The sequence below is a fragment of the Hordeum vulgare genome, chromosome 4H (assembly GCF_904849725.1).
Source record: "Hordeum vulgare subsp. vulgare chromosome 4H, MorexV3_pseudomolecules_assembly, whole genome shotgun sequence".
Taxonomy (NCBI): Eukaryota; Viridiplantae; Streptophyta; class Magnoliopsida; order Poales; family Poaceae; genus Hordeum; species Hordeum vulgare.
Window position 1 is genome coordinate 197833259 of NC_058521.1, and position 24000 is coordinate 197857258.

Sequence of the window (24000 nt, forward strand, 5' to 3'; positions counted from 1 at the left end):
CTATCACATAGAGCCTCCAGGTCAATTCTATCCTTAGGATTATCTTTTGACTTCCCCTCTATGCCAAACAATGTACCAAAAATGGCATCCGCAATATTCTTTTCAGTGTGCATCACGTCGATGTTGTGTGGCCAAAGGAGGTCTTTGAAGTAAGGCAGATCCCATTAGCATGACTTGTGAGTCTAGTGTGTTTCATATTATACTCTTTGAAGTATCCTGGACGTAAAGAATCAGGCTCGAGAGCGTTTAACTGATCAAGGGTCTGTTGGCCTGTCAATGCAGCTGGTGCAGTGTTTTTGACAACTATACCTTTTATGAAATTCTTCTTGTCTTTTCTGAACTTATGGTCAGGATCCTAGAATTGTCTATGCATGTTGAAGCAAGAAAACTTGCAACCAGCCTGCAGCCAATGGAACTGAAGAGCTGCCTTGCATGTGGTGCACGGGAACCTTCCATGCACACACCAGCTAGCAAATAGCGCAAACGCCGGATAATCATGCGTCGAGTACATGTACCACACGTGCATTTTGAAATTTGTTTTGGTAGCCGCGTCGTAGGTCTTGATCCCATTATCCCAGGCTTCTTGCAACTCATCCTTAAGCGGTTGCATGTACACATTCATATTCTTCCCCCGAAGTTGGGCCCTGGAATTATAAACATCAGGAAAATGTTCTTTCTTTTCATAATCTCTCTGGGTGAAAAATTTAGTGGAATGACAAATACAAGCCCACAACTGTATTGTGCTGTCATCATACCATACACATTGAACCTATCCGTGCTGATGGCAACTCTAGGATGCCTTGGATCTTCCGATTTATTCTTATGTAATGCATCGAAGTGCCTCCACGCAAAACCATCTAAAGTGTGTACCAGCATCTTGTTCCCATCCGCATCTAGTTCGGTTCTTTTGACCAATTTGTGCCATGTCATCTGTCTGGCCGTCTCTTCGATCATGAAAAGACATTGAAGTCTTCGTACGATTGGCAAATACCGAAGAACACTAATTGGGTTTTGGTCTGATCCTTCTCACCCATACCGTTGTCTACCACAATATACCTGGAAGAATTGCAAATGGGGCAATAGTTTAAGGCCGCATACTGAAGCCTAAATAAGGCACATCCTTTCTCACAGGCATGTATCTTCTTATAAGGCATATTAAGTACACGGAGAATTTTCTCACACTCGAATAATTGCACATCTAAATTGACACGATCAACACAAATACGATGTTTTTATAATTAACATAACTATGTGACCTAACTCATAACTATGTGGGTCAGTGTCGTCGGGGGTCGAGGGTCACTGGCATCGGGGGTTGGGGTCTTTTCGGTCAACAAGAGGCCGAAGAGGTGTCGGCGCTCGGGAGTTGGAGGTCAGTGGCGTCGGGAGTCGGGGTAGGGGGTCGGCGGTCGAGGGTGAGCGGCGTCCGGGGTTGTTGAGAGTATTATGGTTGATAGGGATGTTTCAAAATATCATTGTTTTGTCCGGTGGAAGTACACACACCACAACATAGTGCACCGGTTAATTTGACCTCCCACTAATTAAGTAACCTACAGAATCTACCACTAAGTAAATAAAAAATAATCTAGCTACCACTAATTAACAAAACATAATCTACCACTAAATCTACTAATTAACAGAATCTACCACTAGTCAACACTCGGTCACATTCTGGCAACAGATGAAAGAGGAGCCGGGCGTGATGGTGGCTAGTCCACCAGTTAATTTGACCTCCCAGAAGGCTCTCTCATCTTGGGGTCTTGAATGGTCGCTGCCGCAGTTGACCATGAGAAGGAGCTCATGCTACAGGTTACTTACGGGCTATGGCTCGCCAGAAACAACACAAGGGAGGGGCGAAAGCTGTAGCAGCCACATGAAATAATAGATTCTTTGAAGGTCCTACTGTCAGATTGGAAAGCAGCGAACGAGACAAGGGTTTCACAGCCGGAGCCAAAAACCATCCAGAAATGGGAGCCTCCTGTCAATCGATGGGTAAAAATAAACTCCGATGGTGCGGTCTCGAAGCAAGGAACAAACGGTGGTGGTGGGGCAGTATTCCGGGATCATAATGCGATCTTCTTGTCCGTAGTTAAACTACCTGCAAAATCTACTAATTAACTAACTAAATATAACAACTAACTAAACAGAATGTACCAATTAACTAAACTACCACTAAATCTACTAATTAACTAACCTACAAACTAACAACTAACACGAACAAGATTGAATGGGCATTACCACTAACAACTAACCTAACTAACCTAATTAACAATAGCTAATTAACAACTAACCTAACTAACCTAATTAACAAATTATACGAAAAAGGAAAAAAAATAGGGACTCAAGGTAGGGGGGCGGCCGGGCGATGAGGACGGCGCAGGGAGGACAACCGTAGAGGAGGAGGGGGCGCGGGGAGGAAGCTGCGCGGGGCAGTGGCACAGGACAGCGGGAGAACGGAAGGCGGCACGGGGCAGCGGGACGACGACAGGCGGCGCGGGGCAGCGGCGCGGGGCACCGGGACGTCGGCAGGAGGCGCGGGGCAGCAGGACATCAGCAGGCGGCGCGGAGCAGCGGGACGTCGGCAGGCGGCGACGCGGTATGGGATTCGAGCACTGGTGGGTTACGTGGGAAGCGTCGGTTGGAGGGGGGCGGGCGTGAGTGTGTTTGGTGGGCCGCACCTTTGCCGTCCGCCGTGCTCCCATGCAGACGGCAAACGCCCCCTAGGCAGACGGCAAAGGGGCCGGGTGGGGGAGGCATCGGGTGGGGGTGGGGTTGGTGGGCTGCCGTCCCCTTTGCCGTTCGTCGTGCTCCCAGGCGGACGACAAAGGGCCCCCAGGCAGACGGCAAAGGGAGGGGGCTTTGCCATCTGCCCACCCTTTGCCGTCCGCATGGGGCTTCTTTGCCATCAGCCACCTCTTTGACGCCAGCGGATGACAGAGGTGGCTGACGGGAAAATAAACTTTTGCCATCAGCCACCTCTTTGACGTCAGCAGTGTGACAGCTGACGGCAAAGAGTACCTTTGCCATGTGTCAGTAGACGGCAACGGCCAGGCTGACGGCAAAATTCTGAATTCCAGTAGTGCTACAAACTAGAGCTACCTTCCGAGCTTTCGGATTGGCACAATGTTATCCACGTGTCAGAACTCTAGAAGTGCCTCCAAGTTCCCAACCTCCCAGATCTCTACAAGGACATCAATCATCAATATGGGAAAGGAAACAACACGATGAATTCACCTTGTGCACTATCAATCTGCTTTCTAAGTAGGTTGATGTCCTCTTTAGAGCGAGCAAGCTTATGGTTAAGTTTCTCCAACTCCTAGGGTTGGACGCTGATGTAGAAGCTGCGACTTGTAGACAAAATATTTGTCACACTCTATGTTTATACCACCTTTCCAGAATATGTTTTTATAAAATTTGGAACCATTTAAAACTTTTTGTGTGCATGTGATGATTGAATTGGTTGCTATATGCTTGTTTCCCTATCTGGATTTTTATGCACAAAAAATCCCCCTTCTCTCAATGCTCATCTTCTTGCTTCAAACACTTGCCCAATGAAAGTACCATGTGAATAGGACATAAGACTATATTTATTAAAAAATTATTTTGACCCAAAAGGATTTATTTATTTTATGCCTTAAAAAACCCATGAGCTGTGATTTGTACTACAAGTCCTGAGTTTAGGAGAAATGTTTTGCCACAAATGATTTATTGGGATACTACTATCAATAAGACTTTCCAGAACCACAAAATTATTATATTAAAATTATTTTTTCGTATTTTAAATAAGGGGATTTTTATTCCCATGCCCTTGGTTCCTTAGCCGTACTCACTTTCCCCACACGCTGATTTTGGGTAAGTTTTGAGCCATTTTTTGGGGGCAAAAGTGAGGAAAATGTGAAAGCAGAGTTTCATCGCATGGGGAAAAGTGAGCAAAAACTAAGGAAATGGGGAAAACTGAGTTTGACTTAAATATTTGAGAAAATTTAGTGAAACTCAGTGTACATATATTTTAGTTTCAAAACATAGTCATGTTCAAAATAATGGACAAAACCCCTCAAAACCCTTTCGTCCTATTCCAAGCTTTTGAAACTTTTCCATAGGAAATATTCCCAATAAATTCCACGAAAATTCTAGCAAGTCACACATGATGTATGTGATGATCTTGCCAAGTTCATCTGAATCCAAATTGATTTGGCTCACAAAAATATTCCAAAATCCTCCTTGTCCACAACCAAATTTGAGCAACCCTACCTTATGAAGTTTCTTCAATTGCTCTCAAACCTTGTAGGAGTGATCTAGTCCCCAAATCAAACTCCATCGAACAACTTCAGAGAGAACCTTAAAACTACTATTTTGACCTCAAAAGCTATTCCCCTTGCCCCCAATTTTTTACCAGAGCCTCACAAACACCTACAAGACCCATAGGATCAACCCCAATGGCTAGATCCATGATTGAGGGGGTATAAACCCACTTCCACCAATTTGGACAACCTATTTTCTGCTCTGTGTCTCTCTCTCTCTTCTCTCTCTCTCTCTCCTGGTGAGCCTCTAGAGAATCCCATGACCCCCCTTTATTTAATCCGCCTACATCTTATGGAAGCAAGTCGTCGCGCGAGAGCACGTCAAGGGCATCATCATGCTGTCCAAAATTACACTCTAAAGCATCCTACAGGATGCCCGAGAGTAGTCTTTTCTCCATGCCCGTCCCCTTACCGCCTCGATCCCCTCCCCTTGTGCCAGTCGAGGCACCTCGGCGTCTGCGACATGCCAGTATGCTGAGAGCCGCCTCTCGCTCACCCTCTACAATGCGTGCCCTACGCCGCCACGCTCTGCCAATGCACGATATCGCACGCACGGCGGCCCTGACTCTTTTCTCGATCCCCTCTCCCTTCCTTTGGTCATGGACGAGCCCACGAAGATCCCCCAAGCCACTCGCACCTCCTATGGTGGTCGCGAGAAGCATTGCCACGGAGGTCGAGTCCCCTGTCCATGGTGCATCGGCGGCCCCGCTATTGAAGCCCTCCGTGAGAATCTCTCTCCCCTCTGGACTCTCTCTCCACATACCAATTGTATGCCAGAAACACCCAAGCCTCCCCTTGAGCTGTCTATGCTCGGGATCGAGCCAAGCTCCGTCGCGTGAGGTCCACATCGATCTCCGGGTACAACCGCTCTCTGACCCTCCTTTCTTCTCCTACGAGCCTCCCTTTCTTCTGTGATGTTTTCCCCTCTCTCCCCCTGGTGGATTGCTGCAGGGAACATGGTATTCGATCTCCCCCAAATCTCCTCCATCACGGTCCGTTGTCGCTGACGACTCCTGCCATTCCAGCAGCTCCCTCGACGTCCACAAGAATGGTGGCGACCTCCTGAGCCCATTCCAGCACCCACCTCTCCTCGTCGTGCCCTAGAGTACCGCCGGTGAACGCCGCCACCTCCCTGGCTGGAGGTTGACGACGACCTACTAGTGGGGCCGCTTGTCAGCCTCTTGCCTCTCTCTCTCTCCTCCTATCGCTGACCACTCGGCCCCATGCGTCAGTTTAAACCTTATGGCGTGCGCGCCTAGCTCGCTAGGGCCAAGTTTGTTGGTTGGGTCCGATTGGCTAGGGTGGCTCTGGCACAAATGCGAATTAGCCTTTTTTCCTTTTTCGTTTTGTCAATATTTCCAAAAATCTCGGTGGCTAAAATAATAATCCAAATCCATTTATTCTAATTTCTAAAAGTTTGTAATATTGCTACCTTTTTAATAGTGCCATCTGTGCAATGTATAAAAAGAGCTTTAAACACTTCTTATTTAAAAACCTGTTTAAAGCATTTTAACTCTTTGTTAAATAGCTTTTCGCCACTTTTACACTTCAAAACTAAAACCTAATATTTTTCATAATAGTAATACTCACCCTAGTATTTTATAAAAATAAGTTGACATTTTTGTTATTGATTTATTTTCCCTATTTTTGTCGTGGCCTTATTTTTGCCTATTATCTTGCGACGAGTGGATTGCGTGGTTGAGGAAGAGCTTGGAGAAGAAGGATTTGAAGAACGTGAGGACTTTGTTGAGCCAAGCAAGCATCCCCTTGACCATGACTATGAAACAATTATATGCATGACACACGATACTTTATTTCATTTCATATGAATCATGTTGAATCGGTGACCCCCTTGGTGGGTTGTGTCCAATATTTCCTCGCTGGTACTTGCATTGAGTATGATCGTACCATCCTATGAGTTCTGTGCGGGTGGGAAGTGTTGGGTAACGTAGCATAAATTCAAAAAAATTCCTATGCCATATTCAGATCTTCCTATGAAGAGACCAGCAACGATAGAGGGGTAAGAGCATCGTCATACCTTTGAAGATTGCTAAGCGGAAGCGTTGCTAGAACACGGTTGCTGCAGTCGTACTCGCGGCGATTCAGATCGCGGTGTGATTTCGATCTAGTGCCGAACCACGGCACCTCCGCGTTCAACACACGTGCACCCCGGTGACGCCTCCCGCACCTTGATCCAGCAAGGAGGAGGAATAGGTTGGGGAAGATCTCCGGCAGCACGACGGCGTGGTGTCGATGGAGAGACGAGGTCTCGTGGCATGGTTTCGCCAAGCACCGTGGGAGAGGAGGAAGAAGGGGGCAGGGATACGCCGAGGGAGATGGAAAACTGTGTGTCAAACAGCCCCAAAACCCCCACTATATATAGGAGGGGGTGCGCCACCCCTAGGGTTCCCACCCTAGGTGGTGCGGCAACCCAGATGGGAGAGGGGGGCGGCGGCCAGGGCAAGGAAAGGGGCGGGGGCGCCCTAGGTGGGCCTTGGGCCTCCCCTGCTCCTAGGGTTTCCCCTCCCTCCCTCTCTGGTGTGGGGGCGCACCAGCCCACCTAGGGGCTGGTTCCCTCCCGCACTTGGCCCATATAGACCTCCGGGGCTTGTGGCCCCTCCGGGTGGGCCTCCGGAACCCTTCCGGTGGTCCCGACACTTTGTCGGTGGTGCCCGAAACATTTCCGGCGTCCAAACCCATCCATCCTATATATCAATCTTTACCTCCGGACCATTCCTGAGCTCCTCATGTTGTCCGGGATCTCATCCGAGACTCCGAACAACATTTGTAACCTCGTATAACAATTCCCAATAACCCTAGCGTCATCGAACCTTAAGTGTGTAGACCCTACGTGTTCGGGAGACACGCAGACATGACCGAGACACATGTCCGGTCAATAACCATCAACGGGGTCTGGATACCCATGGTGGCTCCCACTTGCTCCACAATGATCTCATCGGATGAACCACGATGTCAAGGATTCAATCAATCCCGTATACAATTCCCTTTGTCTGTCGGTATAGAACTTGCCCGAGATTCGATCGTCGATATACCTATACCTTGTTCAATCTCGTTACCGGTAAGTCTCTTTACTCGTTCCGTAGCACGTCATCGTGTGACCAACTCCTTAGTCACATTGAGCTCATGATGATGTTCTACCGAGTGAGCCTAGAGATACCTCTCCGTCACGCGGAGTGACAAATCCGATCTTGATTCGTACCAACCCAACAAACACTTTCAGAGGTACCCGTAGTGTACCTTTATAGTCACCCAGTTACGTTGTGATGTTTGATACACCCAAAGCACTCCTACAGTATCCGGGAGTTTCACAATCTCACGGTCGAAGGAAAAGACACTTGACATTAGAAAAGCTTTAGCATATGAACAATACGATCTAGTGCTATGCTTAGGATTGGGTTTGGTCCATCACATCATTCTCCCAATGATGTGATCCCGTTATCAATGACATCTAATGCCACTGATCAAGAAACCATGATCATCTATTGACTAACGAGCTAGCCAACTAGAGGCTTGCTAGGGACACATTGTGATCTATTTATTCAGACATGTATTACTGTTTCCTGTTAATACAAATATAGCATGAACAATAGACGATTATCATGAACAAGGAAATATGATAATATCCATTTTATTATTGCCTCTAGGGCATATTTTCAACAGTCTCCCACTTGTACTAGAGTCAATAATCTAGTTACATTGTGATGTATCGAACACCCATAGCATTATGGTGTTGATCATGTTTTGCTCATGGAAGAGGTTTAGTCAACGGGTCTGCAACATTCAGATCCGTATGTACTTTACAAATCTCTATTACTCCACTCTGGATATGGTCTTGGATGGAGTTGTAGCAGCGTTTGATGTGCTTCGTCTTCCGGTGAAACCTGGGCTCCTTGGCTATGGCAATGGCCCCAGTGTTATCACAGAAGAGTGTCATTGGACCCGACGCACTTGGAACCACTCCAAGATCGGTGATGAGCTCCTTCATCCAAATTGCTTCATGAGCTGCTTCTGAAGTAGCTATGTACTCCGCTTCACATGTAGATGTTGCCATGACTTCTTGCTTGCTGCTGCACCAGCTCACTGCCCCACCATTTGAAACATATACATATCCAGTCTATGACTTAGAGTCATCCGGATCAGTGTCGAAGCTAGCCTCGACGTAACCCTTTACGACGAGCTCTTCGTCACCTCCATAAACGAGAAACATTTCCTTAGTCCTCTTCGGGTACTTAAGGATATTCTTGACCGCTGTCCAATGTTCCATACCGGGATCACTTTGGTACCTCCCTACTAAACTTATGGCAAGGTTTATATCAGGTCTGGTACACAGCATGGCATACATTAGAGAGCCTACGGCTGAAGCGTAGGGGACAGTACTTATCTTCTCTCTATCTGCTGCCGTGGTTGGTGACTGAGTCTTACTCAATCTCATACCTTGCAAAACTGGCAAGAACCCTTTCACTGAGTTTTCCATATTGAACTTCTTCAATATCTTGTCAAGGTATGTACTTTCCGAAAGACCTATGAGGCGTCTCGATCTATCTCTATAGATCTTGATGCCTAATATGTATGCAGCTTCTCCAAGGTCCTTCATTGAAAAACTCTTGTTCAAATAGGCCTTTATGCTCTCCAACATCTCTATATTATTCCCCATCAATAATATGTCATCCACATACAGTATTAGGAAAGCTACAGAGCTCCCACTCACTTTCTTGTACAGACCGGCTTCTCCATAAACCTGTATGAACCGAAACACTTTAATCACCTCATTAAAGCGAATGTTCCAACTCCGAGATGCTTGCACCAGCCCATAGATGGAGCATTGGAGCTTGCACACTTTGTTGGCACCCTTAGGGTCGACAAAACCTTCTGGTTGCATCATATACAACTCTTCCTTAAGGTTCCCGTTAAGGAACGCTGTTTTGACGTCCATTTGCCAAATTTCATAATCATAAAAGGCGGCAATTGCTAACATGATTTAGATTGATTTGAGCTTCGCTACGGGAGAGAAAGTCTCTTTGTAGTCAATTCCTTGAATTTGTCAAAAACCCTTTGCGACAAGTCGAGCTTTATACACGGTTACATTGCCGTTTGCATCAGTCTTCTTCTTGCAGATCCATTTATTTTCTATGGCTCGCCGGTCATCGGGCAAGTCCACCAAAGTCCATACTTTGTTCTCATACATGGATCCAATCTCGGATTTCATAGCTTCAAGCCATTTGTTGGAATCTGTGCCCACCATTGCTTCTTCATAGTTCGAAGGTTCACCGTTGTCTAACAACATGATTTCCATCACAGGGTTTCCGTACCACTCTGGTGCGGAGCGTACCCTTGTGGACCTTCGCGGTTCAGTAGTAACTTGATCCGAAGCTTCATGATCATTATCATTAACTTCCTCTTCAGTTGGTGCAGGCGCCACAGGAACAATTTCCCGCGCTGCGCTACTTTCCTGTTCGAGAGGGGGTGTAATTACCACATCAAGTTCTACCTTCCTCCCACTTACTTCTTTCGAGAGAAACTATTTCTCCAGAAAGGATCCGTTCTTGGCAACAAAGGTTTTACCTTCGAATCTAAGATAGAAGGTATACCCAATAGTCTCCTTAGGGTATCCTGTGAATACGCATTTCTCCGCTTTGGGTTCGAGCTTCTCCGGTAGAAGTTTCTTCACATAAGCATCGCAACCCCAAACTTTAAGAAACGATAACTTAGGTTTCTTGCCAAATCATAGTTCATACGGTGTCGTCTCAACGGATTTAGACGGTGCCCTATTTAAAGTGAATGCTGCAGTTTCTAATGCGTATCCTCAAAATGATAGCGGTAAGTCGGTGAGAGACATCATAGAATGTACCATATCTAATAAAGTGCGATTCCGGTTCTCCTTCTATTGATTCTTTTCTGATCGAGATGTACGACGTTCAGACACTCCGTTGCGTTGCGGTATGCCTGGCGGCGTTAGTTGTGAAACGATTCCACACTTCCTTAGGTGTGTGCCAAACTCGTGACTGAAATATTCTCCTCCACGATCAGATCGTAGACACTTAATTTTTCTGTCACATTGATTCTCGACCTCACTCTGAAATTCCTTGAACTTTTCAAACGTCTCAGATTTGTGCTTCATCAAGTAGATATACCCATACCTACTCAAATCATCGGTGAGAGTGAGAACATAACAATAGCCACCGCGAGCTTCAACATTCATTGGACCACACACATCAGTATGTATTATTTCCAATAGGTCGGTCGCTCTCTCCATTATTCCTGAGAATGGAGTCTTAGTCATCTTGCCCATGAGGCACGGTTCGCATGTGTCAAATGATTCAAAGTCAAGAGACTCTAATAGTCCATCAGTATGGAGCTTCTTCATGTGCTTAACACCGATATGACCAAGGTTGCAGTGCCACAAGTATGTGGGACTATCATTATCAACTTTACATATTTTGGTAATCACACTATGAATATGTGTAACATCACGATCGAGATTCATCAAGAATAAACCATTCTCCAGCGGAGCATGACCATAAAACATATCACTCATATAAATAGAACAACCATTATTCTCTGACTTAAATGAGTAGCTGTCTCGCATTAAGCAAGACCCTGATACAATATTCATGCTCAAAGCTGGTACTAAATAACAATTATTAGGGTTTAAAACTAATCCCGACGGTAGATGTAGAGGTAGCGTGCCGACGGCGATCACATCGACCTTGGAGCCATTCCCGACGCGCATCGTCACCTCGTCCTTGGCCAGTCTCCGCTTATTCCGCAGTTCCTTCTTTGAGTTGCAAATGTGAGCAACAACATCGGTATCAAATACCCAGGAGCTACTTCGAGCGCTGGTAAGGTACACACCAATAACATGTATATCACATATACCTTTAACGTTGCCGGCCTTCTTGTCCGCTAAGTATTTGGGGCAGTTCCGCTTCCAGTGACCCTTTCCCTTGCAATAGAAACACTCAGTCTCAGGCTTGGGTCCATTCTTTTTCTTCTTCCAGGCATCTGGCTTACCGGGCGCGGCAACGGCTTTGCTGTCTTTCTTCAAGTTCTTCTTACCCTTGCCCTTCTTGAAAATAGTGGTTTTGTTGACCATCAACACTTGATGCTCTTTCTTGATTTTTACTTCAGCAGACTTGAGCATCAAGTACAACTCGGGAATGGTCTTGTCCATCCCTTGCATGTTGTAGTTCAGCACAAAACCTTTGTAGCTTGGTGGGAGAGAGTGGAGGATTCTGTCAATTATAGCATCATCCAGAAGTTCGACTCCAAGTGAAGTCAGACAACCGTGTAACCCACACATTTTGAGTATGTGCTCACTGATAGAACTGTTCTCCTCCATCTTACAGCTAAAGAACTTGTCGGAGACTTCATATCTCTCGACACATGCATGAGCTTGAAAAACTAGCTTCAGCCCTTGGAACATCTGATATGCATCGTGTTGCTCAAAACGCCTTTGGAGCCTCGTTTCCAAACTGTATAACATGCCACACCTAACCAGAGAGTAGTCATCACTCCGCATTTCCCAGACGTTCGGAATGTCCTGGGCTACTGCAGGAGCGGGTGGGTCACCTAGCGGCGCATCAAAGACATAAGCCTTTTTAGCTCCTTCAAGGATGAGTTTCAAGTTGCGAACCCAGTCCGCATAGTTGCTACCATCATCTTTCAGCTTGTTTTTCTCTAGGAATGCGTTGAAATTGAGGCTGACGTTGGCCATCTACAATATTTATAAAGACAACTTTTAGACTAAGTTCATGACAATTAAGTTCATTTAATCAAATTAAGTATTAACTCCCACTTAAATCGACATCCCTCTAGTCATCTAAGTGATACATGATCCATGTTGACTAACCCGTGTCCGATCATCACGTGAGACGGACTAGTCACCATGGTGAGCAACTTCATGCTGATCGTATTCAACCATACGACTCATGTTCGACCTTTCGGTCTCTTGCATTCGAGGTCATGTCTATACATGCTAAGCTCGTCGAGTGAACCTAGGTGTTTCGCGTGTGTAAATCTGGCTTACACCCGTTGTATGCGAACGTTAGAATCTATCACACCCAATCATCACGTGGTGCTTCGAGACAACGATCCTTCGCAACGGTGCACACTTAGGGGAATACATTCTTGAAATTTTAAGAGGGATCATCTTATTATGCTATCGTCGTTCTAAGCAATAAGATGAAAAACATGATAAACATCACAATGCAATCATATAGTGACATGATTTGGCCATTATCATCTTTGCTCTTTCGATCTCAATCTTCAGGCATCGCATGATCATCATTGTCACCGTCCTGACACCATGATCTCCATCATCGTGTCTTCGTGAAGTCATCACGCCAACTACTACTATCACTACTACTATAGCTAACCATTAGCAATGAAGTAAAATTAGTAAGCACATGGTGTTGCATCTCATACAATAAATTAAGACAACTCCTATGGCTCCTGCCGGTTGTCATACTCATCGACATGCAAGTCGTGAAACCTATTACAATAACATGATCATCTCATACATCATACATGCAACATCACAACTTTGGCCATATCACATCACATGTCAAACCCTGCAAAAACAAGTTAGACGTCCTCTAATTGTTGTTGCAAGTTTTACGTGGCTGATTTGGGTTTCTAGCAAGAACGCTTTCTTACCAACGTGACAGCCACAACGATGATATGCCAAAGCTATTTAACCTTCATAAGGACCCTTTTCATCAAATCCAATCCAACTAGAGTAGGAGAGACAGACACCCGCTAGCCACCTTTAGGCACGGTGTGCATGTCTGTCGGTGGAACCAGTCTCACGTAAGCGTACGTGTAATGTCGGTCCGAGCCACTTCATCCCACAATACCGCCGGAAAAGAATAAGACTAGTAGCGGCAAGCAATTGACAAATCATTGCCCACAACATTTTGTGTTCTACTCGTGCATAGAATCTAAGCATAGAAAACCTGGCTCGGATGCCACTGTTGGGTAACGTAGCATAAATTCAAAAAACTTCCTACGCCATATTCACATCTTCCTATGGAGAGACCAGCAACAAGAGAGGGGTAAGAGCATCTTCATACCTTTGAAGATTGCTAAGCGGAAGAGCTGCTAGAAGACGGTTGATGGAGTCGTACTCGCGGTGATTCAGATCGTGGTGTGATTCCGATCTAGTGCCAAACCACGGCACCTCCGCGTTCAGCACACGTGAAGCCCGGTAACGTCTCCCGCACCTTGATACCGCAAGGAGGAGGAAGAGGTTGGGGAATATCTCTGGCAGCACGACGGTGTGGTGTCGATGGAGAGACGAGGTCTCCCGGTAGGGCTTCGCCAAGCACCGTGGGAGAGGAGGAAGAAGGGGGGCAGGGCTGCACCGAGGGAGATGGAAAACTGTCTGTCAAACAGCCCAAAAACCCCCACTATATATAGGAGGAGGGGAGGGAGTGCACCACCCCTAGGGTTCCCACCCTAGGTGGTGCGGCAGCCCAGATGGGAGAGGGGAGCGGCAGCCAGGGCAGCGAAAGGGTGGCAGCGCCCTAGGTGGGCCTTGGGCCACCCCTGCGCCTAGGGTTTCCCCTCCCTCCCTCTCTGGTGCGCATGGGCTGGGTGTCGGGGGTGCACCATCCCACCTAGGGGCTGGTTCTCTCCTACACTTGGCCCATGTAGCCCTCCCGGGCTTGTGGCCCCTCCCGGTGGGCCTCCGGAATCCTTCTGGTGGTCCCGGCACTTTGCCGGTGGTGCCCGAAACATTTCCGGCGTCCAAACCCATCCATCATATATATCAATCTGTACCTCCGGACCATTCCGTAGCTCCTCGTGATGTCCGGGATCTCATCCGGGACTCCGAACAACTTTCGGTAACCTCGTATAACAATTCCCTATAACCCTAGCGTCATCGAACCTTAAGTGTGTAGACCCTACGGGTTCGGGAGAGAGGCAGACATGACCGAGACCCCTCTCCGGTCAATAACCATCAGCGGGGTCTGGATACCCATGGTGGCTTCCACTTGCTACACGATGATCTCATCGGATGAACCGCGATGTCAAGGATTCAATCAGTCCCGTATACAACTCCCTTTGTTTGTCGGTATAGAACTTGCCCGAGATTCGATCGTTGGTATACCTATACCTTGTTCAATCTCGTTACTAGTAAGTTTCCTTACTCGTTCCGTAGCACGTCATCGTGTGAATAACTCCTTAGTCACATTGAGCTCATGAGGATGTTCTACCAAATGGGCCCAGAGATACCTCTCTGTCACGCGGAGTGACAAATCCCGATCTTGATTCGTACCAACCCAACAGGCACTTTCAGAGGTACTCGTAGTGCACCTTTATAGTCACCCAGTTACGTTGTGACGTTTGATACACCCAACGCACTCCTACGGTATCCGGGAGTTGCACAATCTTACGGTCGAAGGAAAAGACACTTGACATTAGAAAAGCTTTAGCATACGAACAATACGATCTAGTGCTATGCTTAGGATTGGGTCTGGTCCATCACATCATTCTCCCAATGATGTGATCCCGTTATCAATGACATCTAATGCCCATGATCAGGAAACCATGATCATCTATTGACTAAACAACTAGCCAACTAGAGGCTTGCTAGGGACACATTGTGATCTATTTATTCACACATGTATTACTGTTTCCTATTAATACAATTATAGCATGAACAATAGACGATTATCATGAACAAGGAAATAGGATAACAGCCATTTTATTATTGCTGCTAGGGCATATTTCGAACAGGAAGTAGATATGATGCTAAATTGATTGCATGGTGTCAAAAAGGAAATGATTTCAAGGACCTTTCAAAAACCCCGTCATGTGCCACAATGCCCGAGGGAGATAGTGCCGGGCTAGGTAACTGCTTGATAAAGAAGTGGGGTACCGAGGTAAGTGAGTGTGTTTTTTCGAAAGCGAATTGATTTAAGTTGCTACCATTACTCCAACCTTATATGTACGACTGATACGTTTCCAATGAATTTATATTTCTTGATTGTTCCATGTTGTTATATTATCATTCTTGGATGTTTTATGATCATTTTATAGGTACTTTATATCATTTTTTGGGACTAACCTATTTACATAGTGCCTACTGCCAGTTTCTATTTTTTGCTGTTTTTTCCTTCGAAAGAAATCCATATCAGATCAGAACCAATTTCCATGAAACATTATGGAGATTTTTGTGGACCATAAGGAAACATGGGAGCCAAGAATGAGCAGCAAACGAGGCCCAGGGGGGCACTAGACACCACATTGCGCTAGAGGCTCCTCGCACGGCCTAGTGTCTTGTGGGGCCCTCGGGCACCTCCTCTAGTGCCTCTAAGCTCTATAAATACCCCAATATTCAGTAAGACGTAGAGGAGTAAAATAAAATATGTTTTAGCTGCTGAATGCAATCTAGAGCCTGTTCCGGAGAGGAACACGATCACGGAGGGGTTCACCATCCTCATTGGTGCTCCTACGATGATGCGTGAGTAGTTCATATCGGACCTACGGGTCCGTAGGCAGTAGCTAGATGGCTTTCTCTGTCATTTTGTTTCTCAATACAATGGTCTCTTGGAGATCCATATGATGTAACTATTTCTTTTGCGGTGTATTTGTTGGGAACCGATGAATTGTGAGTTTATAATCAGATCTGTAAATACATATTCATGCTTGATTATTATATCCACGTATTTCTTCTCTGATATTTTCTTTTTGTCTGGTTAGCTTGATCTTTCATCTCGCAATGGGAGGAGGTGCTTTGTGATGGGATTGATCTTGCCGGTGCTCAATCTCAGTTATAGAAAGGGACATGACACACATGTATCATTGCTAACCATGATAAAACAGTGGGGTCAATTCTTACATGAATATATCTTGTCTACATCATGTCATCATTCTTAAGGCATCACTCCGTTTCTCCATAAACTCAATACACTAGATGCATGCTGGATAGAGGGCGATGTGTGGGTTAATAAAAGTAGATGCATGCAAAAGTTGGTCTACTTGTCTCGGACGTGATGCCTATATCCATGATCAATGTCTTGAATATTGTCATAATTATTTGTTCTTCTATCAATTTCCCAATAGTAATTTTTCTATCCACCGTTTGCTATTTCTCGAGAGAATCCACTAGTGAAACCTACGGCCCATGGGTCTACTTCACATCATCAATTTACAATCTCTACTTTGATATTTGCATTTCTAGTTTATTTTATCTTTTGTTTTCAGATCTATATTATCGAAAAACCCAAAAATACCTTCACGTGTTCTATTTTCTATCACTCTTATTTGCATCTATAAATTTGTCCTTACATTACCCACGAGGAATTGATAACCCCTCCACACGTTGGGTTGCGAGGATTTGCTATTTGTGTGGAGGTGCTTCTTACATAGTCTTGTGGAACTTCCTACTGGATTGATACCTTGGTTTCGTAACTAAGGGAAATACTTTCCATCTCTGTGCTACATCACCCTTTATGCTTGGAGGGAAACCAACGCATCAGCAATACTAAGTTAGGTTTTTGGCGCCGTTGTCGTGGAAGCTCAAGTTAGAATCTATCAGGTTCCGACCCACAACTCTCATCTCCTTGCAATTGCATTATTTTCCATTTGCCTCTCATTTTCCTCTCCCCCACTTCACACAAAATTTTCCTTTTCTTTCCTCCTTGCTTCTATTGCCCTCATGACAACACTAAAAAAACAGGAAAAGTAAAGACATATGGATCCTCATCCACTTGCTAATCTTTTCAAAAGACCTAATTATGTTGAAGCAATTGCTAGTGACTCGAATGCTCTTGATTATTTTTTTGAATTTTTGTTTGGAAATCATGAATCTGAATATTGTGATGAAGTGTTAAAAGAAGAAATTTATAAAGTGATTCATGATATCTCCTTGAATGGAAATCATGATTGCAATGATGTTAATATAGATTATATTAATTTCAATTGTGCTAATAATATGCAAAACTACAGGCTTGGGGATCGAAATTTTGTGATGTCCACTACTCATTGTAATGATCATGATTGGGGTGATGCTTCTTATGAACTTGAAAATTTATTTATTCCTCATGATAAATGTGATATTGATAATAACGTTTGCAATAGTATTGAAATTGGGTTTGCAAGAGTGTCAACTTTAGGTAATAATGATCCCACTATTGATAAAGTGGGTTTGGAGAGGTCGTGAATTTATATAATGTCAATCCCACTATCTTTGAAGACTGTAAGACTTTTATGCATGTGGATCAAGAACAGAATATTTTATGTGATAGGTAGATGGTTGAATTTAAATATGATCCTACATGTACTTATTATGAGAGAGGTAAATATGGTTATAGAAATATTCATGTTGCTAAATTATCTCTCTTCTTGTTGAGATTGTTATTGTTTGTTTCTTCTTCCATGCATATGTTAGATATTTATTTTATTCATAATTTGTGTGCTTATGATATGCATATGCATAGGAAGTATGTTAGACTTAAATGTGTTTGTCTTATGCTACATGATGCTCTATTTGTGTTTCAACTATTGTCTTTCATGTGATCATCAATAAAATCTCAAGCCTATTTTAGTGCCTATAAAGAAAGAGCTTGTTGGGATGCATCCCAATGAATAAAATTTATTTTCACTTTTGCTTTCTTTTATTGAGTGTTTGCAAAATTATTCTATTGTTAGGATTGTGTTTTGTGTTCTTTTTTGTGTTTCTGCCAAGTAAAGCCTTTGAGATTATGTGGTGTGTTAGTTGGATTAATCCTGTTGAAAAACAGAAACTTTTGCATCCGGTAGAAGAAATCATAAACATCACACATAGGTCAAAAGTGTATGAACACTATACAAGAACAATATAGAAATTCCCTACACTATCCTAATTTTTTAGAATTTTTGTAGTTACAAAAGTACGAGTAAAACTGGAACCTTTACAGACAATTCTGTTTTTAACAAATTCTGTTTTCTTTGCACTATGTGCTTATTTTAATGATTCTATGGTACATACAAGGGGCATAAGCCATGCTAAAGTTAGAATACAATAGGTATAATGCAAAATCAAAATAGGAATAGGTTTTCAACAATACCTATAGTAAATTTTGGATTTCTTATATGAACAAGATCTCACGAACATTTTGCTGAGTTTTGTGTGATTGAAGTTTTCAAGTTTTCAGGTAGATCATTATGGATGAAGGAATAAGGAGTGATAAAATCCTAAGCATGGGGATGCCCAATGGCACCCCGAATGCAATATTTAAGGAGTACCAAGCAGCTAAGCTTGGGGATGACCCAGAAGAAATACCCTCTTTCTACTAAAAACCATCAGTAATTTTACTTGGAGCTATATTTTTATTCATCACATATCATGAGTTTTGGTTGGAGAGTTCTGTATCATTTTTGTCAGTTATTTCTTTTCTAGTTAGTTTTTCATAATAAACCTTGCTGGACACACCCATTTGAGAGAGCTGAATTATGCTATGATTTGTTAGAATCCCTCTCTATGCTTCACTTAAAGTTTTTGAGCCATGGAATTGCTCAAGTAATTCGCTTATATATTTTTGAGTATGGTGGTAGTGTTATTTTGAAGAAACTTTCTCTCATGATTCACTTTGATTATTTTGGGAGTTGCTGATATTTTGAAGAAATCCTCTCTTGCTTCAAATATATAATTTTGAGAGTTGAAAATTTTGAGGAAAGTTATGCTCTCGGTCGTCACTTATATTTGATTGAGAGCTCTTTATTTGCATTAGAAATTTGCTTTAAATGAAAGTTAGTTCCAAAGTGATGAATGTCCACGAAAGATATAATAAGAAACTATCATGAAGATCATTGGTTATTAAGCTTGATTCTTTGCAATAGTTTTGCGATGAAGATAGTAATATGTGCGTTATGTTTATGAGTAATTATTCTTTAGTAAGAATATTGGTCTTATGGTTTGTGATTCCTTTTGCATGCACGTTAAGTCAATAGTTATGCTATGAAATTACGTACTACTTGTGTTGCATTATTCTATGTTAGTTGTGTTCAATGTTCACGATGTTGATTTTTGTTCCTTGGGTGGGCGCTTCTCAATCTATTGCTAACCTTCACTTGTGATAAGAGGGAATACTGCTTGTGCATCCAAATCCTAAAACCCAGAGTCATGCCAAATGAGTCCACCATACCTACCTATATGCAATATTTTAACGTTGTTCCAAATAAATTTGCAAGTGCCAACTGTAATGTTCAAAATATTTTTTCTGTTTTGTGTGCCCATACCGCTCATGAAGCGGCGAGGGGTGGCCGATATCTTCCATGGTAAATAGGTTATTCTCAAGATGATTGTTTATTCACTTATCATTGCACGAGAGTATGGCAGTAATAGGGATGTCCATTCCCAAAGAAAAAAATAATTTATGTTATCAAATTATAAATTCCTTCGGAAGTGTTGGTATGGACGGTACCCGTGGATACGGCTAGCCGTGGAATGTGAAAAGAATGGTGGAAAAAGGAATAAATTTTACTTTCAGTTGGGGAACCGCCTATAATTTGTTTATAATGGGGGATATTGGAAACTCTTAGTCGTTCTCGTTGACAGGAAAAGCATGCCACCCTGAAAAAATTTATCTCTAAGTTTTTCACTTTGAGCTCTGGCACCTCTACGAATCCTTGCTTCCCTCTGCGTAGGGCCTATTTATTTACTTTATGTAAAAAAAAATTGAATTTGAGGCTCCATCTTCTCTTCTAAAGCACCAAAAAAGGAACACCATTATCATACTTGAGCATTGGATGTAGTTAATATTTGAGTGTGTTGCATGAATGGATCAATGATAGAGCATGATGGGCTAGGGATAACGTTCTTTAGCATTGATATTTTGAAAGAATTGGTAGGTTGTTGATATGCTTGATTATTGAGATTTTCATGTCAAATAATAGACTATTGCTTTGCATCACCTATAAGTCCATATGTCCATGTTGAAAGAAAAAGTAATATGATGAACATGTGAGGCGACATTCCACATCAAAATTTCTATTTTTGTCATGTACCTACTCGAGGACGAGCAAGAATTAAGCTTGGGGATGATGATACATCTCCAATGTATCTATAATTTTTTATTGTCCCATGGTGTTATATTATCATTCTTGCATGTTTTATGATCATTTTATAGCAACTTTATATCATTTTTTGGGACTAACCTATTGACATAGTGCCTAGTGCCAGTTGTTGTTTTTTTCCTTCGCAGAAAATCCATATCAGATGAGGTCCAATGGCCACGAAACATTATGGAGATTTTTTTGTACCAAAAGGAAACTCGGGATCCAAGAATGAGCAGCTGACCAGGCCCAGAGGGCCTACTAGGCATTAGGTAAGTACAGAGGCCCTTGCCATGGCCTGGTGCCTAGTGTGCAAATATCCCAATATTTAAAAAACCCTAGAGGAGTCAACGAAAAGACATTTCAGCCACCGCAAGTTCCACAACAATGAAATCCAATCTAGATTCCGTTCCGTAGAGGAACACGAGCACAGAGGGGTTCACCATTCTCATTGGTGATCCTCCAAGGATGCGTGAGTAGTTCATATCATACGTACGAGTCCGTAGGTACTAGCTAGATGGCTTCCTCTGTCGTTTTGTTTCTCCATACAAAGATCTCTTGGAGATACATATGACGTTACTCTTTATCTTGGGGTGTGTTTGTTGGGATCCGATGAATTGTGAGTTTACGATCATCTCTATAAATATTCATGCTTGATTATTATAGCCTCGTATTCCTTCTATGATATTTTGTGACAGAAAGAGACATGACACACAAGTATCATTGTTGTCAAGGATAAAACAATGGGGTCTACCCTACATGAACAGATGCATGTTGGATAGTAGTCGATGTGTGGAGTAATAGAAGTAGATAGAGGAAGAAGTCGGTCTACTTGTCTTGGACGTGATTCCTATATACATCATAATTTTTTGCTCTTCTATCAATTGCCCAACAGAATTTGTCTACCTACCATTTTCCATTTGTTGAGAGAAGCTACTAGAGAAACTTACGACCCCCGGATCTACTTCACATCATCTATTAGCTATCTGTACTTTGCTATTTGCATTTCTACTTTTTTGTCTCTATTGTTTTCAGATCTATATTATCAAAAAAAAAATACCTTGTTGTGTTCTATTTGCTAATACTCTTATTTGCATCTATCGATCTATTCGTACTTTAACCACGAGGGATTGACAAACACTGCAAGAAATAAGCTCGTTTATGACAAAAAAATGATGACGGTTTTAATGGTCATAGATCTATGACTAAAATCTACAAAAAGGTCATGAGGTGTCTAAGAGGGTCCAAATCGTAGAAACTTTTGACCATCTCTATCAAGAAGGTCATAACCCCATTGCTCAAAATGGTCACTCGCATGTGTAGCTCTATTTGTGCCGGCATTATAGGTCCTCCATGACAAAATTAAGAAGGTCATAGGCTTAAATAGAGGTTAATAGGCAGAAAACTCAACAATTTCGCCTACATCTCTTGTATAGGTGTCGACAAGGCTACAAATGGAAAATGAATTTTATGTCCAAAGAAAATGAAAACTCCCTTTCGCAAAATTGTTTGCCATTCGAAGATGCATCCTTGTGCAAAAAAATTTCACCGATTTCCTTCCGATTCCATGTGATTTCCTTCTGAGTCGGCAGAAAACCGTTTAAACAGTAAAAATAGATTTAAAGGTCAAAATTGAATAAGTTCGTTATTTTCCGTTAAATGTGGTATTCTTGAGTGAAACATTTAATGATGTCGTTTGGGAAAATATTTTTGGTACATGTTTCACAAACCCCTTATAATTTTAGTACTTAGAAATTATTTTTAGATAGCACCTTTCTTTAACCAATGAGGACGGAGAATCCCTCACCCTCGGATAACACCACCACAGGCCATCTGAGACGTTCACGTGATACGTATCCAACGTCTCTCACCCACCTATCCTCCCTATGATAAAGACATGTAGATTGGTTTCCTAGTGACACATGAATCCGCAATACTACGAGATACGTTCGAATCAAAAAAAGGTTCCAGAGGTTGTATGCTACACGTCAATATCCTTTCCCAAAATCAATATCTGCTTGCAGTTCATATACATGTGCATGACGATTTTTTTCTTTTACGAGGAAATGTGAATAAACAAACTTGATATGCATCTGTCTATGTACATGTTAAATCTCAAACCAATCGGGACGCAGAAAACTCTTCCCACGGATCACCCCTTGTAGCCTATCTGAGCCGTCCACATCTTACCGATCTGACGTCTCTCATTCACCTCTCTTGGAATAATTGGAATGGGAAAAAAGAGAGAGCCCCCTTCTCCCCCGCAACCTCTCAGTTTCTCTCTCTCCCCTCACGTGACTCCTCTGCCGCTACCTTTGCCACTCGATTCTGGTGAGTTGAGGCGGCTCTCGCCGACGTGCATCTCTTTAGTCCCCGGGCTCTCGTCGCGCCGCTCTTTACTCCCCTCCGATTAGATGCATCTCCCACGCCCTCAAGTGCTCGCCTGCAAGACTCACACATGGCTAGGGTTTCGGCCGCCACCCCTAGCTTCATAAGGATCTGCCACATCCGGCGATGGCAAGGCCACAGGTGGCCGGATCTGGCACCGGTAAGCCCCTCCCATCTTTCTTCACGCAATATCTCCTCCCCATCTCACCTTCTCTTGTGTTCCCTTTTGGCAAGTCGGCATGGTTGTGGACGGGATGACAACGATGGCAGGAGGGGCGAACCTCCATGCGACGGGCCACCTCCATGGTGATGGAGCTCCTTCTCCATCACACCTAGCTAGACTTGCCTCGCCGCTACATGGACTCGTCTCGCCGCCCCATGGAGTGTCTGCCGCCGTTGCCGCCTGTTGGCCCTCACTAGGAAGGAGATGACAGATTGGGCCAGGCACGGCCGTGGCAGAGGAGTGCCACCGACCAGCGCGTGCGGCTCTACGTTCGCGGCACCATCCTCGGATACAAGAGGTGAGCAGCTCCCTTCGTTCTTTCCCCCTCGCGTGGGTCTCTGAATCCGTGGGTCTTTCCTATGTGGGTTTGTGTATTATCCAAGATATTAGTACTTGGACGTCTTCACTTAATGACTCTATTTCATGGTGCTAGATGCAATAGAGGAGGTGCATGAAAAACCGTTTGAAGTTAATCAAATGGTTGTCATCATTGTAATGCAGTTAGCATTATTTGTGACGAATGCATGGTGGCCTCCATGGAATTGCCTAAAATCACAAACTATAGAGTTCTAACTGAGCAGGGCACCCCTGTACACGTTTGTATTATGAGATATCATTTGTGTTTATTCAGAGTAGTCAATGCCGATGGTGTTTCAAAATCGTGGCATATTTGCAGCGATTTATTATTGTCATCCATGACGCATGAGATGCAGAACACAAGAGTCCAAGACTAGCAAGTTTGCCATTCGCTCATGCCCATCATATGTTTGTTGAAATGCTCGAGAGATAGCTGCAACAAGGATCCTTTATGTTTTGACCATTTGAACTATCCAAGATGTCATGTTTCTGAACCTTAATTTGATCCTAAATATTAATTTCAAATCTTTACCTTTTGACCATTTGAACTATCGAAGATGTCATGTTTCTGAACCTTAAGTTGATCTTGAATCTTAATTTCAAATCTTTTCCTTTTGACCATTTGAACTATCCAAGATGTCATGTTTCTGAACTTAGCTAGCCTAGTGC

The 24000-nt window shown here is 43.5% G+C and overlaps 1 pseudogene; it reads left to right on the forward strand.

The window, feature by feature from the left end:
• Positions 1 to 22877: 22877 nt before the first annotated feature.
• Positions 22878 to 23764, forward strand: LOC123446313 (annotated as a pseudogene).
• Positions 23765 to 24000: the final 236 nt, after the last annotated feature.